The 23693-nt window shown below is 42.1% G+C and overlaps 9 non-coding genes across 9 annotated transcripts; all 9 read left to right on the top strand.

Moving 5' to 3' along the window:
• Window positions 1-1384: 1384 nt before the first annotated feature.
• On the top strand, window positions 1385-1491 carry LOC126279656 (U6 spliceosomal RNA). The gene has a single exon (XR_007551123.1). It is a non-coding gene; the product is annotated as a U6 spliceosomal RNA (small nuclear RNA).
• Window positions 1492-3969: 2478 nt separating this feature from the next.
• Window positions 3970-4076, top strand: LOC126279506 (U6 spliceosomal RNA). The gene has a single exon (XR_007550983.1). It is a non-coding gene; the product is annotated as a U6 spliceosomal RNA (small nuclear RNA).
• A 2478-nt stretch (window positions 4077-6554) lies between these two features.
• Window positions 6555-6661, top strand: LOC126279505 (U6 spliceosomal RNA). The gene has a single exon (XR_007550982.1). It is a non-coding gene; the product is annotated as a U6 spliceosomal RNA (small nuclear RNA).
• Window positions 6662-9137: 2476 nt separating this feature from the next.
• On the top strand, window positions 9138-9244 carry LOC126279504 (U6 spliceosomal RNA). Its single transcript, XR_007550981.1, has one exon. It is a non-coding gene; the product is annotated as a U6 spliceosomal RNA (small nuclear RNA).
• Window positions 9245-11720: 2476 nt separating this feature from the next.
• On the top strand, window positions 11721-11827 carry LOC126279503 (U6 spliceosomal RNA). The gene has a single exon (XR_007550980.1). It is a non-coding gene; the product is annotated as a U6 spliceosomal RNA (small nuclear RNA).
• Window positions 11828-14303: 2476 nt separating this feature from the next.
• Window positions 14304-14410, top strand: LOC126279502 (U6 spliceosomal RNA). Its single transcript, XR_007550979.1, has one exon. It is a non-coding gene; the product is annotated as a U6 spliceosomal RNA (small nuclear RNA).
• A 2476-nt stretch (window positions 14411-16886) lies between these two features.
• Window positions 16887-16993, top strand: LOC126279319 (U6 spliceosomal RNA). The gene has a single exon (XR_007550804.1). It is a non-coding gene; the product is annotated as a U6 spliceosomal RNA (small nuclear RNA).
• Window positions 16994-19469: 2476 nt separating this feature from the next.
• Window positions 19470-19576, top strand: LOC126279501 (U6 spliceosomal RNA). Its single transcript, XR_007550978.1, has one exon. It is a non-coding gene; the product is annotated as a U6 spliceosomal RNA (small nuclear RNA).
• A 2476-nt stretch (window positions 19577-22052) lies between these two features.
• LOC126279500 (U6 spliceosomal RNA) lies at window positions 22053-22159 on the top strand. The gene has a single exon (XR_007550977.1). It is a non-coding gene; the product is annotated as a U6 spliceosomal RNA (small nuclear RNA).
• The last annotated feature ends 1534 nt before the right edge of the window (window positions 22160-23693 follow it).

The following is a 23693-nucleotide window of genomic DNA, read 5'->3' as shown; positions in this document are numbered from 1 at the left end:
TAGATGTGAGACTCTACTATTTTGACAGCACTTTGAATCCCATCAATGTGATACAAGTCGATGGTGTTCACAATTGCAGCTGATGCACCTCTCATCCTGTGTCTAGGAGAAAGATTGGACAAACTCTGCATGCAATATTCATCATGTTACATACACAGAAGCTCTACCACATAAGCAGATACAGAGCCAGTCAAGACACAAAACACTAGCAAGCTTCAAGATTTCAGGAATAGACAACTACATCACAAACCAGTTTGTGTCACATGACACCAGTAGCTACTCAGTTATTAACTGCTTTCAAATACTAAATCTATCACTCTTTGTTCTGCACTAGCAATTCTTCCTGCAATAACAACATTCACCAACCTGGATTACAGCTGATTGACATTTCACAGGAACATAACTACAGCTACTAACACAATGCTAACCTGGTTTCTCTTACCACATGTTCCCTCGATATTTTAGGCTCATTCACACACCTCAATCACAGTGTTTCACTGTTGTCAAGTAGACGTGCCCTGCGTACACCTGGATCAACACAAATATATCACCTGGTATTGTACTGAAAACGGAACTATGTCCATCATTCCTACTACTATCTCACACAAGTCGCATTAACCCATCCATGCCCTGGTAATGACCTACACTGCTGTGTTTCAAAGTGTGCAATACGAATGCCGTTTTTAATGGTTCGTGAGGCTACTGTGTCTCTTCTTGCAGTCACTATTGTCTTCTGGCGCCATTGGATGAATAGAACCATGCTTGGTCTCTGTGGAGTTCCTCAGTAATTTACATGGTCACAGGCTGTGTCTTCTTGTGTTGTACTTGATGTGTGAGTTAAAAGTTGCATTGCATATGAGCACTCTGTAATTAAATCGATAGGTATCGTGAGAAAGTACCACTGCAAGAGTAATGCAATTTGTGTTAGCAGTGAAGACAGTTTGGCCAAAATATTCGCTTGTTTTGAGAGTCTTGAAGACCTGCTACCTGCTCCAGTCAGAGTCATTTATCCCACACATTAGAGAAGTGTGTTTCATACGTATGCCTATAAGACACTAAACTCGGGATGTGAGAACATGGCGACAATAGCTGCCAACACGTCTTGCTGCCGCCTAGCGGCAGCTGTGTGAAACTGCTGCTGCTCTGGGTGGATGGTGCGAGAGCAAACGACTCTACGATCTAAGTTTTACACCCAAAACTGCCAAATCTACAGTTGACAGAGCTGCCACTTACTAAGAACGACACCTCGCAGTAATTAGTTCACAAATTTAGCACTCGGCAGGCCTTGTGTTCCTCGCCAGAGCTGTGTAAACCTACGTCCAAGCCGAACCATGTTTGACGCGACGCCATAACTATATATACAATTTCAGAGGGCTCCTCGAATGTACTCGCTTCGGCGGTACATATACCAAAATTGGAACGATACAGAGAAGATTAGCATGGCCCCTGCGCAAGGATGACACGCAAAATCGTGAAGCGTTCCACATTTTTTTTTCGCAATCTCACTCTCTGATGCCTCACATCAGCTGCTAATACCATCAGCCAACTACACAAGTTTCGCTTCATATCTGCACCCACTTGTCACAAACTATGCTCTCCATTTACGCAGTTCTCCTCCACTTTCTTTCATTCACAACAGAACATGACAAAACTGGCAATAAACCTATCCCTTACATCACCAATGCACATCTAAAATGTCACTCTAATAACAAGTCAGCAAGCACACCAAAACCACAAGTACATGTCACTAGCACCCCTTCAACACAAATCACAGCCAGGCTAAGCCTAGCACAGGCAAAAGCCTCTTCTCTTCCTCAGTATCACACTCAGCTGTCACAGCATCTCTTGCTACTGTCTCAATCATGTCATTTCATAACACACACCTACTGCCACACACAACATTTGGAAACCTTACACCAACTTTACACAAGATAGCTGCATGTTCCAAATCTTTCTCACTCACATACTTTCACTTAGACTACTGCTTAAATACACTCTAGCGCTCTAAAATTAGCTTGCATTACCTAATATTTATTTTTCTCTAACGCCTACAAAGCTTCTGGTGCCTGTAAGCCACTATCACATACTGTCTGCACACAGACCCACAATATTTATCTTTATTCATCTTCATGGCTGCAGCTGATGCCATAATTGTTTGAGCAGCATAAACAAACATGTGAAGGAAGGTGTATCTTTCATGATTAAGTGTGCAAGCTACCCCTTTACAGGAAGTTTATTTAACATTATGTTTCAAGTAACTTTCCTAGTGGCCTTGCTATCCAGCTGCAGCCTCATAATACAGACTGCAGGTGACACCTCATCAGGTTCTTAACTGAAGCATATCTGCCTGTGTAATGAGCCACTGCCCTTCACCTAAAAACCAACTATTACTGCAAATCTGTGGTGCATCAGCATGTCATGTACAAATTTCACTGGTGTGACCCACAAAGTATTTTCCCACATGTCTGGCAATCTGCCATTACATACAGTTACCTAAATAAATTCCAAAAGTGTCAGCCAATGAATACCACAACACTGAAGTGTTTAGACAGCAGACCAGTATGCTAATATTAACATATAGCATTTAGATGTGAGACTCTACTATTTTGACAGCACTTTGAATCCCATCAATGTGATACAAGTCGATGGTGTTCACAATTGCACCTGATGCACCTCTCATCCTGTGTCTAGGAGAAAGATTGGACAAACTCTGCATGCAATATTCATCATGTTACATACACAGAAGCTCTACCACATAAGCAGATACAGAGCCAGTCAAGACACAAAACACTAGCAAGCTTCAAGATTTCAGGAATAGACAACTACATCACAAACCAGTTTGTGTCACATGACACCAGTAGCTACTCAGTTATTAACTGCTTTCAAATACTAAATCTATCACTCTTTGTTCTGCACTAGCAATTCTTCCTGCAATAACAACATTCACCAACCTGGATTACAGCTGATTGACATTTCACAGGAACATAACTACAGCTACTAACACAATGCTAACCTGAGATCTCTTACCACATGTCCCCTCGATATTTTAGGCTCATTCACACACCTCAATCACAGTGTTTCACTGTTGTCAAGTAGACGTGCCCTGCGTACACCTGGATCAACACAAATATATCGCCTGGTATTGTACTGAAAACGGAACTATGTCCATCATTCCTACTACTATCTCACACAAGTCGCATTAACCCATCCATGCCCTGGTAATGACCTACACTGCTGTGTTTCAAAGTGTGCAATACGAATGCTGTTTTTAATGGTTTGTGAGGCTACTGTGTCTCTTCTTGCAGTCACTATTGTCTTCTGGCGCCATTGGATGAATAGAACCATGCTTGGTCTCTGTGGAGTTCCTCAGTAATTTACATGGTCACAGGCTGTGTCTTCTTGTGTTGTACTTGATATGTGAGTTAAAAGTTGCATTGCATATGAGCACTCTGTAATTAAATCGATAGGTATCGTGAGAAAGTACCACTGCAAGAGTAATGCAATTTGTGTTAGCAGTGAAGACAGTTTGGCCAAAATATTCGCTTGTTTTGAGAGTCTTGAAGACCTGCTACCTGCTCCAGTCAGAGTCATTTATCCCACACATTAGAGAAGTGTGTTTCATACGTATGCCTATAAGACACTAAACTCGGGATGTGAGAACATGGCGACAATAGCTGCCAACACGTCTTGCTGCCGCCTAGCGGCAGCTGTGTGAAACTGCTGCTGCTCTGGGTGGATGGTGCGAGAGCAAACGACTCTACGATCTAAGTTTTACACCCAAAACTGCCAAATCTACAGTTGACAGAGCTGCCACTTACTAAGAACGACACCTCGCAGTAATTAGTTCACAAATTTAGCACTCGGCAGGCCTTGTGTTCCTCGCCAGAGCTGTGTAAACCTACGTCCAAGCCGAACCATGTTTGACGCGACGCCATAACTATATATACAATTTCAGAGGGCTCGTCGAATGTACTCGCTTCGGCGGTACATATACTAAAATTGGAACGATACAGAGAAGATTAGCATGGCCCCTGCGCAAGGATGACACGCAAAATCGTGAAGCGTTCCACATTTTTTTTTCGCAATCTCACTCTCTGATGCCTCACATCAGCTGCTAATACCATCAGCCAACTACACAAGTTTCGCTTCATATCTGCACCCACTTGTCACAAACTATGCTCTCCATTTACGCAGTTCTCCTCCACTTTCTTTCATTTACAACAGAACATGACAAAACTGGCAATGAACCTATCCCTTACATCACCAATGCACATCTAAAATGTCACTCTAATAACAAGTCAGCAAGCACACCAAAACCACAAGTACATGTCACTAGCACCCCTTCAACACAAATCACAGCCAGGCTAAGCCTAGCACAGGCAAAAGCCTCTTCTCTTCCTCAGTATCACACTCAGCTGTCACAGCATCTCTTGCTACTGTCTCAATCATGTCATTTCATAACACACACCTACTGCCACACACAACATTTGGAAACCTTACACCAACTTTACACAAGATAGCTGCATGTTCCAAATCTTTCTCACTCACATACTTTCACTTAGACTACTGCTTAAATACACTCTAGCGCTCTAAAATTAGCTTGCATTACCTAATATTTATTTTTCTCTAACGCCTACAAAGCTTCTGGTGCCTGTAAGCCACTATCACATACTGTCTGCACACAGACCCACAATATTTATCTTTATTCATCTTCATGGCTGCAGCTGATGCCATAATTGTTTGAGCAGCATAAACAAACATGTGAAGGAAGGTGTATCTTTCATCATTAAGTTTGCAAGCTACCCCTTTACAGGAAGTTTATTTAACATTATGTTTCAAGTAACTTTCCTAGTGGCCTTGCTATCCAGCTGCAGCCTCATAATACAGACTGCAGGTGACACCTCATCAGGTTCTTAACTGAAGCATATCTGCCTGTGTAATGAGCCACTGCCCTTCACCTAAAAACCAACTATTACTGCAAATCTGTGGTGCATCAGCATGTCATGTACAAATTTCACGTGTGTGACCCACAAAGTATTTTCCCACATGTCTGGCAATCTGCCATTACATACAGTTACCTAAATAAATTCCAAAAGTGTCAGCCAATGAATACCACAACACTGAAGTGTTTAGACAGCAGACCAGTATGCTAATATTAACATATAGCATTTAGATGTGAGACTCTACTATTTTGACAGCACTTTGAATCCCATCAATGTGATACAAGTCGATGGTGTTCACAATTGCAGCTGATGCACCTCTCATCCTGTGTCTAGGAGAAAGATTGGACAAACTCTGCATGCAATATTCATCATGTTACATACACAGAAGCTCTACCACATAAGCAGATACAGAGCCAGTCAAGACACAAAACACTAGCAAGCTTCAAGATTTCAGGAATAGACAACTACATCACAAACCAGTTTGTGTCACATGACACCAGTAGCTACTCAGTTATTAACTGCTTTCAAATACTAAATCTATCACTCTTTGTTCTGCACTAGCAATTCTTCCTGCAATAACAACATTCACCAACCTGGATTACAGCTGATTGACATTTCACAGGAACATAACTACAGCTACTAACACAATGCTAACCTGGTTTCTCTTACCACATGTCCCCTCGATATTTTAGGCTCATTCACACACCTCAGTCACAGTGTTTCACTGTTGTCAAGTAGACCTGCCCTGCGTACACCTGGATCAACACAAATATATCGCCTGGTATTGTACTGAAAACGGAACTATGTCCATCATTCCTACTACTATCTCACACAAGTCGCATTAACCCATCCATGCCCTGATAATGACCTACACTGCTGTGTTTCAAAGTGTGCAATACGAATGCTGTTTTTAATGGTTCGTGAGGCTACTGTGTCTCTTCTTGCAGTCACTATTGTCTTCTGGCGCCATTGGATGAATAGAACCATGCTTGGTCTCTGTGGAGTTCCTCAGTAATTTACATGGTCACAGGCTGTGTCTTCTTGTGTTGTACTTGATATGTGAGTTAAAAGTTGCATTGCATATGAGCACTCTGTAATTAAATCGATAGGTATCGTGAGAAAGTACCACTGCAAGAGTAATGCAATTTGTGTTAGCAGTGAAGACAGTTTGGCCAAAATATTCGCTTGTTTTGAGAGTCTTGAAGACCTGCTACCTGCTCCAGTCAGAGTCATTTATCCCACACATTAGAGAAGTGTGTTTCATACGTATGCCTATAAGACACTAAACTCGGGATGTGAGAACATGGCGACAATAGCTGCCAACACGTCTTGCTGCCGCCTAGCGGCAGCTGTGTGAAACTGCTGCTGCTCTGGGTGGATGGTGCGAGAGCAAACGACTCTACGATCTAAGTTTTACACCCAAAACTGCCAAATCTACAGTTGACAGAGCTGCCACTTACTAAGAACGACACCTCGCAGTAATTAGTTCACAAATTTAGCACTCGGCAGGCCTTGTGTTCCTCGCCAGAGCTGTGTAAACCTACGTCCAAGCCGAACCATGTTTGACGCGACGCCATAACTATATATACAATTTCAGAGGGCTCCTCGAATGTACTCGCTTCGGCGGTACATATACTAAAATTGGAACGATACAGAGAAGATTAGCATGGCCCCTGCGCAAGGATGACACGCAAAATCGTGAAGCGTTCCACATTTTTTTTCGCAATCTCACTCTCTCATGCCTCACATCAGCTGCTAATACCATCAGCCAACTACACAAGTTTCGCTTCATATCTGCACCCACTTGTCACAAACTATGCTCTCCATTTACGCAGTTCTCCTCCACTTTCTTTCATTCACAACAGAACATGACAAAACTGGCAATAAACCTATCCCTTACATCACCAATGCACATCTAAAATGTCACTCTAATAACAAGTCAGCAAGCACACCAAAACCACAAGTACATGTCACTAGCACCCCTTCAACACAAATCACAGCCAGGCTAAGCCTAGCACAGGCAAAAGCCTCTTCTCTTCCTCAGTATCACACTCAGCTGTCACAGCATCTCTTGCTACTGTCTCAATCATGTCATTTCATAACACACACCTACTGCCACACACAACATTTGGAAACCCTACACCAACTTTACACAAGATAGCTGCATGTTCCAAATCTTTCTCACTCACATACTTTCACTTAGACTACTGCTTAAATACACTCTAGCGCTCTAAAATTAGCTTGCATTACCTAATATTTATTTTTCTCTAACGCCTACAAAGCTTCTGGTGCCTGTAAGCCACTATCACATACTGTCTGCACACAGACCCACAATATTTATCTTTATTCATCTTCATGGCTGCAGCTGATGCCATAATTGTTTGAGCAGCATAAACAAACATGTGAAGGAAGGTGTATCTTTCATCATTAAGTGTGCAAGCTACCCCTTTACAGGAAGTTTATTTAACATTATGTTTCAAGTAACTTTCCTAGTGGCCTTGCTATCCAGCTGCAGCCTCAGCATACAGACTGCAGGTGACACCTCATCAGGTTCTTAACTGGAGCATATCTGCCTGTGTAATAAGCCACTGCCCTTCACCTAAGAACCAACTATTACTGCAAATCTGTGGTGCATCAGCATGTCATGTACAAATTTCACTGGTGTGACCCACAAAGTATTTTCCCACATGTCTGGCAATCTGCCATTACATACAGTTACCTAAATAAATTCCAAAAGTGTCAGCCAATGAATACCACAACACTGAAGTGTTTAGACAGCAGACCAGTATGCTAATATTAACATATAGCATTTAGATGTGAGACTCTACTATTTTGACAGCACTTTGAATCCCATCAATGTGATACAAGTCGATGGTGTTCACAATTGCAGCTGATGCACCTCTCATCCTGTGTCTAGGAGAAAGATTGGACAAACTCTGCATGCAATATTCATCATGTTACATACACAGAAGCTCTACCACATAAGCAGATACAGAGCCAGTCAAGACACAAAACACTAGCAAGCTTCAAGATTTCAGGAATAGACAACTACATCACAAACCAGTTTGTGTCACATGACACCAGTAGCTACTCAGTTATTAACTGCTTTCAAATACTAAATCTATCACTCTTTGTTCTGCACTAGCAATTCTTCCTGCAATAACAACATTCACCAACCTGGATTACAGCTGATTGACATTTCACAGGAACATAACTACAGCTACTAACACAATGCTAACCTGGTTTCTCTTACCACATGTCCCCTCGATATTTTAGGCTCATTCACACACCTCAATCACAGTGTTTCACTGTTGTCAAGTAGACCTGCCCTGTGTACACCTGGATCAACACAAATATATCACCTGTTATTGTACTGAAAACGGAACTATGTCCATCATTCCTACTACTATCTCACACAAGTCGCATTAACCCATCCATGCCCTGGTAATGACCTACACTGCTGTGTTTCAAAGTGTGCAATACGAATGCTGTTTTTAATGGTTCGTGAGGCTACTGTGTCTCTTCTTGCAGTCACTATTGTCTTCTGGCGCCATTGGATGAATAGAACCATGCTTGGTCTCTGTGGAGTTCCTCAGTAATTTACATGGTCACAGGCTGTGTCTTCTTGTGTTGTACTTGATGTGTGAGTTAAAAGTTGCATTGCATATGAGCACTCTGTAATTAAATCGATAGGTATCGTAAGAAAGTACCACTGCAAGAGTAATGCAATTTGTGTTAGCAGTGAAGACAGTTTGGCCAAAATATTCGCTTGTTTTGAGAGTCTTGAAGACCTGCTACCTGCTCCAGTCAGAGTCATTTATCCCACACATTAGAGAAGTGTGTTTCATACGTATGCCTATAAGACACTAAACTCGGGATGTGAGAACATGGCGACAATAGCTGCCAACACGTCTTGCTGCCGCCTAGCGGCAGCTGTGTGAAACTGCTGCTGCTCTGGGTGGATGGTGCGAGAGCAAACGACTCTACGATCTAAGTTTTACACCCAAAACTGCCAAATCTACAGTTGACAGAGCTGCCACTTACTAAGAACGACACCTCGCAGTAATTAGTTCACAAATTAGCACTCGGCAGGCCTTGTGTTCCTCGCCAGAGCTGTGTAAACCTACGTCCAAGCCGAACCATGTTTGACGCGACGCCATAACTATATATACAATTTCAGAGGGCTCCTCGAATGTACTCGCTTCGGCGGTACATATACTAAAATTGGAACGATACAGAGAAGATTAGCATGGCCCCTGCGCAAGGATGACACGCAAAATCGTGAAGCGTTCCACATTTTTTTTCGCAATCTCACTCTCTGATGCCTCACATCAGCTGCTAATACCATCAGCCAACTACACAAGTTTCGCTTCATATCTGCACCCACTTGTCACAAACTATGCTCTCCATTTACGCAGTTCTCCTCCACTTTCTTTCATTCACAACAGAACATGACAAAACTGGCAATAAACCTATCCCTTACATCACCAATGCACATCTAAAATGTCACTCTAATAACAAGTCAGCAAGCACACCAAAACCACAAGTACATGTCACTAGCACCCCTTCAACACAAATCACAGCCAGGCTAAGCCTAGCACAGGCAAAAGCCTCTTCTCTTCCTCAGTATCACACTCAGCTGTCACAGCATCTCTTGCTACTGTCTCAATCATGTCATTTCATAACACACACCTACTGCCACACACAACATTTGGAAACCTTACACCAACTTTACACAAGATAGCTGCATGTTCCAAATCTTTCTCACTCACATACTTTCACTTAGACTACTGCTTAAATACACTCTAGCGCTCTAAAATTAGCTTGCATTACCTAATATTTATTTTTCTCTAACGCCTACAAAGCTTCTGGTGCCTGTAAGCCACTATCACATACTGTCTGCACACAGACCCACAATATTTATCATTATTCATCTTCATGGCTGCAGCTGATGGCATAATTGTTTGAGCAGCATAAACAAACATGTGAAGGAAGGTGTATCTTTCATCATTAAGTGTGCAAGCTACCCCTTTACAGGAAGTTTATTTAACATTATGTTTGAAGTAACGTTCCTAGTGGCCTTGCTATCCAGCTGCAGCCTCATAATACAGACTGCAGGTGACACCTCATCAGGTTCTTAACTGAAGCATATCTGCCTGTGTAATAAGCCACTGCCCTTCACCTAAAAACCAACTATTACTGCAAATCTGTGGTGCATCAGCATGTCATGTACAAATTTCACTGGTGTGACCCACAAAGTATTTTCCCACATGTCTGGCAATCTGCCATTACATACAGTTACCTAAATAAATTCCAAAAGTGACAGCCAATGAATACCACAACACTGAAGTGTTTAGACAGCAGACCAGTATGCTAATATTAACATATAGCATTTAGATGTGAGACTCTACTATTTTGACAGCACTTTGAATCCCATCAATGTGATACAAGTCGATGGTGTTCACAATTGCAGCTGATGCACCTCTCATCCTGTGTCTAGGAGAAAGATTGGACAAACTCTGCATGCAATATTCATCATGTTACATACACAGAAGCTCTACCACATAAGCAGATACAGAGCCAGTCAAGACACAAAACACTAGCAAGCTTCAAGATTTCAGGAATAGACAACTACATCACAAACCAGTTTGTGTCACATGACACCAGTAGCTACTCAGTTATTAACTGCTTTCAAATACTAAATCTATCACTCTTTGTTCTGCACTAGCAATTCTTCCTGCAATAACAACATTCACCAACCTGGATTACAGCTGATTGACATTTCACAGGAACATAACTACAGCTACTAACACAATGCTAACCTGGTTTCTCTTACCACATGTCCCCTCGATATTTTAGGCTCATTCACACACCTCAATCACAGTGTTTCACTGTTGTCAAGTAGACCTGCCCTGTGTACACCTGGATCAACACAAATATATCACCTGGTATTGTACTGAAAACGGAACTATGTCCATCATTCCTACTACTATCTCACACAAGTCGCATTAACCCATCCATGCCCTGGTAATGACCTACACTGCTGTGTTTCAAAGTGTGCAATACGAATGCTGTTTTTAATGGTTCGTGAGGCTACTGTGTCTCTTCTTGCAGTCACTATTGTCTTCTGGCGCCATTGGATGAATAGAACCATGCTTGGTCTCTGTGGAGTTCCTCAGTAATTTACATGGTCACAGGCTGTGTCTTCTTGTGTTGTACTTGATGTGTGAGTTAAAAGTTGCATTGCATATGAGCACTCTGTAATTAAATCGATAGGTATCGTACGAAAGTACCACTGCAAGAGTAATGCAATTTGTGTTAGCAGTGAAGACAGTTTGGCCAAAATATTCGCTTGTTTTGAGAGTCTCGAAGACCTGCTACCTGCTCCAGTCAGAGTCATTTATCCCACACATTAGAGAAGTGTGTTTCATACGTATGCCTATAAGACACTAAACTCGGGATGTGAGAACATGGCGACAATAGCTGCCAACACGTCTTGCTGCCGCCTAGCGGCAGCTGTGTGAGACTGCTGCTGCTATGGGTGGATGGTGCGAGAGCAAACAACTCTACGATCTAAGTTTTACACCCAAAACTGCCAAATCTACAGTTGACAGAGCTGCCACTTACTAAGAACGACACCTCGCAGTAATTAGTTCACAAATTAGCACTCGGTAGGCCTTGTGTTCCTCGCCAGAGCTGTGTAAACCTACGTCCAAGCCGAACCATGTTTGACGCGACGCCATAACTATATATACAATTTCAGAGGGCTCTTGGAATGTACTCGCTTCGGCGGTACATATACTAAAATTGGAACGATACAGAGAAGATTAGCATGGCCCCTGCGCAAGGATGACACGCAAAATCGTGAAGCGTTCCACATTTTTTTTCGCAATCTCACTCTCTCATGCCTCACATCAGCTGCTAATACCATCAGCCAACTACACAAGTTTCGCTTCATATCTGCACCCACTTGTCACAAACTATGCTCTCCATTTACGCAGTTCTCCTCCACTTTCTTTCATTCACAACAGAACATGACAAAACTGGCAATAAACCTATCCCTTACATCACCAATGCACATCTAAAATGTCACTCTAATAACAATTCAGCAAGCACACCAAAACCACAAGTACATGTCACTAGCACCCCTTCAACACAAATCACAGCCAGGCTAAGCCTAGCACAGGCAAAAGCCTCTTCTCTTCCTCAGTATCACACTCAGCTGTCACAGCATCTCTTGCTACTGTCTCAATCATGTCATTTCATAACACACACCTACTGCCACACACAACATTTGGAAACCTTACACCAACTTTACACAAGATAGCTGCATGTTCCAAATCTTTCTCACTCACATACTTTCACTTAGACTACTGCTTAAATACACTCTAGCGCTCTAAAATTAGCTTGCATTACCTAATATTTATTTTTCTCTAACGCCTACAAAGCTTCTGGTGCCTGTAAGCCACTATCACATACTGTCTGCACACAGACCCACAATATTTATCTTTATTCATCTTCATGGCTGCAGCTGATGCCATAATTGTTTGGGCAGCATAAACAAACATGTGAAGGAAGGTGTATCTTACATCATTAAGTGTGCAAGCTACCCCTTTACAGGAAGTTTATTTAACATTATGTTTCAAGTAACTTTCCTAGTGGCCTTGCTATCCAGCTGCAGCCTCATAATACAGACTGCAGGTGACACCTCATCAGGTTCTTAACTGAAGCATATCTGCCTGTGTAATAAGCCACTGCCCTTCACCTAAAAACCAACTATTACTGCAAATCTGTGGTGCATCAGCATGTCATGTACAAATTTCACTCGTGTGACCCACAAAGTATTTTCCCACATGTCTGGCAATCTGCCATTACATACAGTTACCTAAATAAATTCCAAAAGTGTCAGCCAATGAATACCACAACACTGAAGTGTTTAGACAGCAGACCAGTATGCTAATATTAACATATAGCATTTAGATGTGAGACTCTACTATTTTGACAGCACTTTGAATCCCATCAATGTGATACAAGTCGATGGTGTTCACAATTGCAGCTGATGCACCTCTCATCCTGTGTCTAGGAGAAAGATTGGACAAACTCTGCATGCAATATTCATCATGTTACATACACAGAAGCTCTACCACATAAGCAGATACAGAACCAGTCAAGACACAAAACACTAGCAAGCTTCAAGATTTCAGGAATAGACAACTACATCACAAACCAGTTTGTGTCACATGACACCAGTAGCTACTCAGTTATTAACTGCTTTCAAATACTAAATCTATCACTCTTTGTTCTGCACTAGCAATTCTTCCTGCAATAACAACATTCACCAACCTGGATTACAGCTGATTGACATTTCACAGGAACATAACTACAGCTACTAACACAATGCTAACCTGGTTTCTCTTACCACATGTCCCCTCGATATTTTAGGCTCATTCACACACCTCAATCACAGTGTTTCACTGTTGTCAAGTAGACCTGCCCTGTGTACACCTGGATCAACACAAATATATCACCTGGTATTGTACTGAAAACGGAACTATGTCCATCATTCCTACTACTATCTCACACAAGTCGCATTAACCCATCCATGCCCTGGTAATGACCTACACTGCTGTGTTTCAAAGTGTGCAATACGAATGCTGTTTTTAATGGTTCGTGAGGCTACTGTGTCTCTTCTTGCAGTCACTATTGTCTTCTGGCGCCATTGGATGAATAGAACCATGCTTGGTCTCTGTGGAGTTCCTCAGTAATTTACATGGTCACAGGCTGTGTCTTCTTGTGTTGTACTTGATGTGTGAGTTAAAAGTTGCATTGCATATGAGCACTCTGTAATTAAATCGATAGGTATCGTACGAAAGTACCACTGCAAGAGTAATGCAATTTGTGTTAGCAGTGAAGACAGTTTGGCCAAAATATTCGCTTGTTTTGAGAGTCTCGAAGACCTGCTACCTGCTCCAGTCAGAGTCATTTATCCCACACATTAGAGAAGTGTGTTTCATACGTATGCCTATAAGACACTAAACTCGGGATGTGAGAACATGGCGACAATAGCTGCCAACACGTCTTGCTGCCGCCTAGCGGCAGCTGTGTGAGACTGCTGCTGCTATGGGTGGATGGTGCGAGAGCAAACAACTCTACGATCTAAGTTTTACACCCAAAACTGCCAAATCTACAGTTGACAGAGCTGCCACTTACTAAGAACGACACCTCGCAGTAATTAGTTCACAAATTAGCACTCGGTAGGCCTTGTGTTCCTCGCCAGAGCTGTGTAAACCTACGTCCAAGCCGAACCATGTTTGACGCGACGCCATAACTATATATACAATTTCAGAGGGCTCTTGGAATGTACTCGCTTCGGCGGTACATATACTAAAATTGGAACGATACAGAGAAGATTAGCATGGCCCCTGCGCAAGGATGACACGCAAAATCGTGAAGCGTTCCACATTTTTTTTCGCAATCTCACTCTCTCATGCCTCACATCAGCTGCTAATACCATCAGCCAACTACACAAGTTTCGCTTCATATCTGCACCCACTTGTCACAAACTATGCTCTCCATTTACGCAGTTCTCCTCCACTTTCTTTCATTCACAACAGAACATGACAAAACTGGCAATAAACCTATCCCTTACATCACCAATGCACATCTAAAATGTCACTCTAATAACAATTCAGCAAGCACACCAAAACCACAAGTACATGTCACTAGCACCCCTTCAACACAAATCACAGCCAGGCTAAGCCTAGCACAGGCAAAAGCCTCTTCTCTTCCTCAGTATCACACTCAGCTGTCACAGCATCTCTTGCTACTGTCTCAATCATGTCATTTCATAACACACACCTACTGCCACACACAACATTTGGAAACCTTACACCAACTTTACACAAGATAGCTGCATGTTCCAAATCTTTCTCACTCACATACTTTCACTTAGACTACTGCTTAAATACACTCTAGCGCTCTAAAATTAGCTTGCATTACCTAATATTTATTTTTCTCTAACGCCTACAAAGCTTCTGGTGCCTGTAAGCCACTATCACATACTGTCTGCACACAGACCCACAATATTTATCATTATTCATCTTCATGGCTGCAGCTGATGGCATAATTGTTTGAGCAGCATAAACAAACATGTGAAGGAAGGTGTATCTTTCATCATTAAGTGTGCAAGCTACCCCTTTACAGGAAGTTTATTTAACATTATGTTTGAAGTAACGTTCCTAGTGGCCTTGCTATCCAGCTGCAGCCTCATAATACAGACTGCAGGTGACACCTCATCAGGTTCTTAACTGAAGCATATCTGCCTGTGTAATAAGCCACTGCCCTTCACCTAAAAACCAACTATTACTGCAAATCTGTGGTGCATCAGCATGTCATGTACAAATTTCACTCGTGTGACCCACAAAGTATTTTCCCACATGTCTGGCAATCTGCCATTACATACAGTTACCTAAATAAATTCCAAAAGTGTCAGCCAATGAATACCACAACACTGAAGTGTTTAGACAGCAGACCAGTATGCTAATATTAACATATAGCATTTAGATGTGAGACTCTACTATTTTGACAGCACTTTGAATCCCATCAATGTGATACAAGTCGATGGTGTTCACAATTGCAGCTGATGCACCTCTCATCCTGTGTCTAGGAGAAAGATTGGACAAACTCTGCATGCAATATTCATCATGTTACATACACAGAAGCTCTACCACATAAGCAGATACAGAACCAGTCAAGACACAAAACACTAGCAAGCTTCTAGATTTCAGGAATAGACAACTACATCACAAAACAGTTTGTGTCACATGACACCAGTAGCTACTCAGTTATTAACTGCTTTCAAATACTAAATCTATCACTCTTTGTTCTGCACTAGCAATTCTTCCTGCAATAACAACATTCACCAACCTGGATTACAGCTGATTGACATTTCACAGGAACATAACTACAGCTACTAACACAATGCTAACCTGGTTTCTCTTACCACATGTCCCCTCGATATTTTAGGCTCATTCACACACCTCAATCACAGTGTTTCACTGTTGTCAAGTAGACCTGCCCTGTGTACACCTGGATCAACACAAATATATCACCTGGTATTGTACTGAAAACGGAACTATGTCCATCATCCCTACTACTATCTCACACAAGTCGCATTAACCCATCCATGCCCTGGTAATGACCTACACTGCTGTGTTTCAAAGTGTGCAATACGAATGCTGTTTTTAATGGTTCGTGAGGCTACTGTGTCTCTTCTTGCAGTCACTATTGTCTTCTGGCGCCATTGGATGAATAGAACCATGCTTGGTCTCTGTGGAGTTCCTCAGTAATTTACATGGTCACAGGCTGTGTCTTCTTGTGTTGTACTTGATGTGTGAGTTAAAAGTTGCATTGCATATGAGCACTCTGTAATTAAATCGATAGGTATCGTGAGAAAGTACCACTGCAAGAGTAATGCAATTTGTGTTAGCAGTGAAGACAGTTTGGCCAAAATATTCGCTTGTTTTGAGAGTCTTGAAGACCTGCTACCTGCTCCAGTCAGAGTCATTTATCCCACACATTAGAGAAGTGTGTTTCATACGTATGCCTATAAGACACTAAACTCGGGATGTGAGAACATGGCGACAATAGCTGCCAACACGTCTTGCTGCCGCCTAGCGGCAGCTGTGTGAAACTGCTGCTGCTCTGGGTGGATGGTGCGAGAGCAAACGACTCTACGACCTAAGTTTTACACCCAAAACTGCCAAATCTATAGTTGACGGAGCTGCCACTTACTAAGAACGACACCTCGCAGTAATTAGTTCACAAATTAGCACTCGGCAGGCCTTGTGTTCCTCGCCAGAGCTGTGTAAACCTACGTCGAAGCCGAACCATGTTTGACGCGATGCCATAACTATATATACAATTTCAGAGGGCTCGTCGAATGTACTCGCTTCGGCGGTACATATAGTAAAATTGGAACGATACAGAGAAGATTAGCATGGCCCCTGCGCAAGGATGACACGCAAAATCGTGAAGCGTTCCACATTTTTTTTCGCAATCTCACTCTCTGATGCCTCACATCAGCTGCTAATACCATCAGCCAACTACACAAGTTTCGCTTCATATCTGCACCCACTTGTCACAAACTATGCTCTCCATTTACGCAGTTCTCCTCCACTTTCTTTCATTCACAACAGAACATGACAAAACTGGCAATAAACCTATCCCTTACATCACCAATGCACATCTAAAATGTCACTCTAATAACAAGTCAGCAAGCACACCAAAACCACAAGTACATGTCACTAGCACCCCTTCAACACAAATCACAGCCAGGCTAAGCCTAGCACAGGCAAAAGCCTCTTCTCTTCCTCAGTATCACACTCAGCTGTCACAGCATCTCTTGCTACTGTCTCAATCATGTCATTTCATAACACACACCTACTGCCACACACAACATTTGGAAACCTTACACCAACTTTACACAAGATAGCTGCATGTTCCAAATCTTTCTCACTCACATACTTTCACTTAGACTACTGCTTAAATACACTCTAGCGCTCTAAGATTAGCTTGCATTACCTAATATTTATTTTTCTCTAACGCCTACAAAGCTTCTGGTGCCTGTAAGCCACTATCACATACTGTCTGCACACAGACCCACAATATTTATCTTTATTCATCTTCATGGCTGCAGCTGATGCCATAATTGTTTGGGCAGCATAAACAAACATGTGAAGGAAGGTGTATCTTACATCATTAAGTGTGCAAGCTACCCCTTTACAGGAAGTTTATTTACCATTATGTTTCAAGTAACTTTCCTAGTGGCCTTGCTATCCAGCTGCAGCCTCATAATACAGACTGCAGGTGACACCTCATCAGGTTCTTAACTGAAGCATATCTGCCTGTGTAATAAGCCACTGCCCTTCACCTAAAAACCAACTATTACTGCAAATCTGTGGTGCATCAGCATGTCATGTACAAATTTCACTCGTGTGACCCACAAAGTATTTTCCCACATGTCTGGCAATCTGCCATTACATACAGTTACCTAAATAAATTCCAAAAGTGTCAGCCAATGAATACCACAACACTGAAGTGTTTAGACAGCAGACCAGTATGCTAATATTAACATATAGCATTTAGATGTGAGACTCTACTATTTTGACAGCACTTTGAATCCCATCAATGTGATACAAGTCGATGGTGTTCACAATTGCAGCTGATGCACCTCTCATCCTGTGTCTAGGAGAAAGATTGGACAAACTCTGCATGCAATATTCATCATGTTACATACACAGAAGCTCTACCACATAAGCAGATACAGAGCCAGTCAAGACACAAAACACTAGCAAGCTTCAAGATTTCAGGAATAGACAACTACATCACAAACCAGTTTGTGTCACATGACACCAGTAGCTACTCAGTTATTAACTGCTTTCAAATACTAAATCTATCACTCTTTGTTCTGCACTAGCAATTCTTCCTGCAATAACAACATTCACCAACCTGGATTACAGCTGATTGACATTTCACAGGAACATAACTACAGCTACTAACACAATGCTAACCTGGTTTCTCTTACCACATGTCCCCTCGATATTTTAGGCTCATTCACACACCTCAATCACAGTGTTTCACTGTTGTCAAGTAGACCTGCCCTGTGTACACCTGGATCAACACAAATATATCACCTGGTATTGTACTGAAAACGGAACTATGTCCATCATTCCTACTACTATCTCACACAAGTCGCATTAACCCATCCATGCCCTGGTAATGACCTACACTGCTGTGTTTCAAAGTGTGCAATACGAATGCTGTTTTTAATGGTTCGTGAGGCTACTGTGTCTCTTCTTGCAGTCACTATTGTCTTCTGGCGCCATTGGATGAATAGAACCATGCTTGGTCTCTGTGGAGTTCCTCAGTAATTTACATGGTCACAGGCTGTGTCTTCTTGTGTTGTACTTGATGTGTGAGTTAAAAGTTGCATTGCATATGAGCACTCTGTAATTAAATCGATAGGTATCGTAAGAAAGTACCACTGCAAGAGTAATGCAATTTGTGTTAGCAGTGAAGACAGTTTGGCCAAAATATTCGCTTGTTTTGAGAGTCTTGAAGACCTGCTACCTGCTCCAGTCAGAGTCATTTATCCCACACATTAGAGAAGTGTGTTTCATACGTATGCCTATAAGACACTAAACTCGGGATGTGAGAACATGGCGACAATAGCTGCCAACACGTCTTGCTGCCGCCTAGCGGCAGCTGTGTGAAACTGCTGCTGCTCTGGGTGGATGGTGCGAGAGCAAACGACTCTACGATCTAAGTTTTACACCCAAAACTGCCAAATCTACAGTTGACAGAGCTGCCACTTACTAAGAACGACACCTCGCAGTAATTAGTTCACAAATTAGCACTCGGCAGGCCTTGTGTTCCTCGCCAGAGCTGTGTAAACCTACGTCCAAGCCGAACCATGTTTGACGCGACGCCATAACTATATATACAATTTCAGAGGGCTCCTCGAATGTACTCGCTTCGGCGGTACATATACTAAAATTGGAACGATACAGAGAAGATTAGCATGGCCCCTGCGCAAGGATGACACGCAAAATCGTGAAGCGTTCCACATTTTTTTTCGCAATCTCACTCTCTCATGCCTCACATCAGCTGCTAATACCATCAGCCAACTACACAAGTTTCGCTTCATATCTGCACCCACTTGTCACAAACTATGCTCTCCATTTACGCAGTTCTCCTCCACTTTCTTTCATTCACAACAGAACATGACAAAACTGGCAATAAACCTATCCCTTACATCACCAATGCACATCTAAAATGTCACTCTAATAACAAGTCAGCAAGCACACCAAAACCACAAGTACATGTCACTAGCACCCCTTCAACACAAATCACAGCCAGGCTAAGCCTAGCACAGGCAAAAGCCTCTTCTCTTCCTCAGTATCACACTCAGCTGTCACAGCATCTCTTGCTACTGTCTCAATCATGTCATTTCATAACACACACCTACTGCCACACACAACATTTGGAAACCTTACACCAACTTTACACAAGATAGCTGCATGTTCCAAATCTTTCTCACTCACATACTTTCACTTAGACTACTGCTTAAATACACTCTAGCGCTCTAAAATTAGCTTGCATTACCTAATATTTATTTTTCTCTAACGCCTACAAAGCTTCTGGTGCCTGTAAGCCACTATCACATACTGTCTGCACACAGACCCACAATATTTATCTTTATTCATCTTCATGGCTGCAGCTGATGCCATAATTGTTTGAGCAGCATAAACAAACATGTGAAGGAAGGTGTATCTTTCATCATTAAGTGTGCAAGCTACCCCTTTACAGGAAGTTTATTTAACATTATGTTTCAAGTAACTTTCCTAGTGGCCTTGCTATCCAGCTGCAGCCTCATAATACAGACTGCAGGTGACACCTCATCAGGTTCTTAACTGAAGCATATCTGCCTGTGTAATAAGCCACTGCCCTTCACCTAAAAACCAACTATTACTGCAAATCTGTGGTGCATCAGCATGTCATGTACAAATTTCACTGGTGTGACCCACAAAGTATTTTCCCACATATCTGGCAATCTGCCATTACATACAGTTACCTAAATAAATTCCAAAAGTGTCAGCCAATGAATACCACAACACTAAAGTGTTTAGACAGCAGACCAGTATGCTAATATTAACATATAGCATTTAGATGTGAGACTCTACTATTTTGACAGCACTTTGAATCCCATCAATGTGATACAAGTCGATGGTGTTCACAATTGCAGCTGATGCACCTCTCATCCTGTGTCTAGGAGAAAGATTGGACAAACTCTGCATGCAATATTCATCATGTTACATACACAGAAGCTCTACCACATAAGCAGATACAGAGCCAGTCAAGACACAAAACACTAGCAAGCTTCAAGATTTCAGGAATAGACAACTACATCACAAACCAGTTTGTGTCACATGACACCAGTAGCTACTCAGTTATTAACTGCTTTCAAATACTAAATCTATCACTCTTTGTTCTGCACTAGCAATTCTTCCTGCAATAACAACATTCACCAACCTGGATTACAGCTGATTGACATTTCACAGGAACATAACTACAGCTACTAACACAATGCTAACATGGTTTCTCTTACCACATGTCCCCTCGATATTTTAGGCTCATTCACACACCTCAATCACAGTGTTTCACTGTTGTCAAGTAGACCTGCCCTGTGTACACCTGGATCAACACAAATATATCACCTGGTATTGTACTGAAAACGGAACTATGTCCATCATTCCTACTACTATCTCACACAAGTCGCATTAACCCATCCATGCCCTGATAATGACCTACACTGCTGTGTTTGAAAGTGTGCAATACGAATGCTGTTTTTAATGGTTCGTGAGGCTACTGCGTCTCTTCTTGCAGTCACTATTGTCTTCTGGCGCCATTGGATGAATAGAACCATGCTTGGTCTCTGTGGAGTTCCTCAGTAATTTACATGGTCACAGGCTGTGTCTTCTTGTGTTGTACTTGATGTGTGAGTTAAAAGTTGCATTGCATATGAGCACTCTGTAATTAAATCGATAGGTATCGTAAGAAAGTACCACTGCAAGAGTAATGCAATTTGTGTTAGCAGTGAAGACAGTTTGGCCAAAATATTCGCTTGTTTTGAGAGTCTTGAAGACCTGCTACCTGCTCCAGTCAGAGTCATTTATCCCACACATTAGAGAAGTGTGTTTCATACGTATGCCTATAAGACACTAAACTCGGGATGTGAGAACATGGCGACAATAGCTGCCAACACGTCTTGCTGCCGCCTAGCGGCAGCTGTGTGAAACTGCTGCTGCTCTGGGTGGATGGTGCGAGAGCAAACGACTCTACGATCTAAGTTTTACACCCAAAACTGCCAAATCTACAGTTGACAGAGCTGCCACTTACTAAGAACGACACCTCGCAGTAATTAGTTCACAAATTAGCACTCGGCAGGCCTTGTGTTCCTCGCCAGAGCTGTGTAAACCTACGTCCAAGCCGAACCATGTTTGACGCGACGCCATAACTATATATACAATTTCAGAGGGCTCCTCGAATGTACTCGCTTCGGCGGTACATATACTAAAATTGGAACGATACAGAGAAGATTAGCATGGCCCCTGCGCAAGGATGACACGCAAAATCGTGAAGCGTTCCACATTTTTTTTCGCAATCTCACTCTCTCATGCCTCACATCAGCTGCTAATACCATCAGCCAACTACACAAGTTTCGCTTCATATCTGCACCCACTTGTCACAAACTATGCTCTCCATTTACGCAGTTCTCCTCCACTTTCTTTCATTCACAACAGAACATGACAAAACTGGCAATAAACCTATCCCTTACATCACCAATGCACATCTAAAATGTCACTCTAATAACAAGTCAGCAAGCACACCAAAACCACAAGTACATGTCACTAGCACCCCTTCAACACAAATCACAGCCAGGCTAAGCCTAGCACAGGCAAAAGCCTCTTCTCTTCCTCAGTATCACACTCAGCTGTCACAGCATCTCTTGCTACTGTCTCAATCATGTCATTTCATAACACACACCTACTGCCACACACAACATTTGGAAACCTTACACCAACTTTACACAAGATAGCTGCATGTTCCAAATCTTTCTCACTCACATACTTTCACTTAGACTACTGCTTAAATACACTCTAGCGCTCTAAAATTAGCTTGCATTACCTAATATTTATTTTTCTCTAACGCCTACAAAGCTTCTGGTGCCTGTAAGCCACTATCACATACTGTCTGCACACAGACCCACAATATTTATCTTTATTCATCTTCATGGCTGCAGCTGATGCCATAATTGTTTGAGCAGCATAAACAAACATGTGAAGGAAGGTGTATCTTTCATCATTAAGTGTGCAAGCTACCCCTTTACAGGAAGTTTATTTAACATTATGTTTCAAGTAACTTTCCTAGTGGCCTTGCTATCCAGCTGCAGCCTCATAATACAGACTGCAGGTGACACCTCATCAGGTTCTTAACTGAAGCATATCTGCCTGTGTAATAAGCCACTGCCCTTCACCTAAAAACCAACTATTACTGCAAATCTGTGGTGCATCAGCATGTCATGTACAAATTTCACTGGTGTGACCCACAAAGTATTTTCCCACATATCTGGCAATCTGCCATTACATACAGTTACCTAAATAAATTCCAAAAGTGTCAGCCAATGAATACCACAACACTAAAGTGTTTAGACAGCAGACCAGTATGCTAATATTAACATATAGCATTTAGATGTGAGACTCTACTATTTTGACAGCACTTTGAATCCCATCAATGTGATACAAGTCGATGGTGTTCACAATTGCAGCTGATGCACCTCTCATCCTGTGTCTAGGAGAAAGATTGGACAAACTCTGCATGCAATATTCATCATGTTACATACACAGAAGCTCTACCACATAAGCAGATACAGAGCCAGTCAAGACACAAAACACTAGCAAGCTTCAAGATTTCAGGAATAGACAACTACATCACAAACCAGTTTGTGTCACATGACACCAGTAGCTACTCAGTTATTAACTGCTTTCAAATACTAAATCTATCACTCTTTGTTCTGCACTAGCAATTCTTCCTGCAATAACAACATTCACCAACCTGGATTACAGCTGATTGACATTTCACAGGAACATAACTACAGCTACTAACACAATGCTAACATGGTTTCTCTTA

This window comes from Schistocerca gregaria, chromosome 6 (assembly GCF_023897955.1).
Source record: "Schistocerca gregaria isolate iqSchGreg1 chromosome 6, iqSchGreg1.2, whole genome shotgun sequence".
NCBI classification, from domain to species: domain Eukaryota; kingdom Metazoa; phylum Arthropoda; class Insecta; order Orthoptera; family Acrididae; genus Schistocerca; species Schistocerca gregaria.
The sequence above is the reverse complement of the archived record's forward strand: the minus strand, read 5'-3'. Positions and strand labels throughout refer to the sequence as shown.